Here is a 1,690-nt window from a genome sequence, read left to right on the forward strand (position 1 = left end):
AACTTGTATGGTTTTACACAAAGTGTTCAAGAACCTACCTGAATAGATAAAGCTAGAAAAAACAATCCACCTTGGACTGGATATTACTAAATAACTCCTCTCACTCATTCCAATCAGGTCGCCTTCCTGATGGTACAATCCACCTTGGATTGGATATTATTAAGTAACTCCTCTCACTCATTCCAATCAGGTCACCTTCCTGATGGTACAATCCACCTTGGATTGGATATTATTAAGTAACTCCTCTCACTCATTCCAATCAGGTCGCCTTCCTGATGGCACAATCCACCTTGGATTGGATATTATTAAGTAACTCCTCTCACTCATTCCAATCAAGTCGCCTTCCTGGTGGTCTGAGTGACCACCTACCCACATTTGTTATATGACAGCACATATTCCCACCAAAACCTACTATGTTTAAACAACTCAGAAAAAGCATAACTTTAATCTTTACAACTTCCTAGCTGACTTACAAAGGTGTAATTGGATACACTCAAGTACATTGACCTAGATGATGCAGTGAACCACTTTAACAGATCTTTCTTAGATATATTAAATGCACATGCCCCTGTTAGAACCATCAGAGTAAGATCAAACTATGCCCCCTGGCTAAGCAGAGACACTAGGGCCCTTCTGAAAACGGGAGATAAAGCCTGGGAATGATGGCATAAGACTAACACAGTAGTTTCTAAACAACAGTATCAAGAACTTAGAAATAAGGCAAAAAAATAAAATAAAACAGGATAAAATAAATTTCTATCATAACATTCAAAACACACATAAAAAAAACTCAAAAATTATGGCCAGGTATAAACTCAATCCTTCACCCAGGAAAATTTACTACACCAATGCCAAACATCCACAACAATTCCGATAGCATAGCTACCATTTTTAACAAACATTTTCCTGAATCTATAATTGCCCTTTCCAAGCAGCAAACCCCTACTCCTGATACCAAACCAGCCAAGACTACAACTAGCAATGCCTCATTCTCTTTCTCCCCAGTTCCTACAGCCACTATAAAAACTACTACAGAAGCTAAAACCTACTACACTTGCCATAGATAACTTACCCAGTGAATACCTCAAAATTGTAGCTGAATCTATAGCATTCCCAGTATCAATCCTTATAAGTAGATCCATTCTCAAAAACAGGGTCCCTAAACTGTGGAAAATTTCCCACAGTATCACACTTTATAAAGGGGGACCTTCCACAGAACTGACAAACTATCAGCCAATTGCTATTCATTCACCTCTTTCTAAGCTGCTTGAAAGGTGTATTCATCTCCAGGTCATGAAATTCTTACTAGCAAATAACCTTCTCACAAACACTCAGCATGGTTTTCGCCCATCGTATAGTATCACTACTGCTCTTTTGTCCTTCACTAATACTGTAAACCATCACAGGAATAACAACAACTTTGTTTCTGCCATCTTTCCAGACCTGTCAAAAGCTTTTGATATGGTCTCCTATTCCAAACTAATAGATGTACTAATTGAACTATCGTTCTCATCACCTGCCACAGCTTGGTGTAATAACTATTTATCTGGCCATCAACAATCTGTTCTAGGGCAGGGTGACCCATCTCCACACCTTCCTTTATCCATTGGTGTCCCCCAAGGACCTATCTTGGAACCTCTCCTTTTCTCCCTCTTTACTAATAATCTACACACAGCTACTCCACATGGTT

The sequence above is a fragment of the Protopterus annectens genome, chromosome 8.part0, assembly GCF_019279795.1.
Source record: "Protopterus annectens isolate FY-2018-M chromosome 8.part0, PAN1.0, whole genome shotgun sequence".
In the NCBI taxonomy this organism is placed as follows: domain Eukaryota; kingdom Metazoa; phylum Chordata; order Ceratodontiformes; family Protopteridae; genus Protopterus; species Protopterus annectens.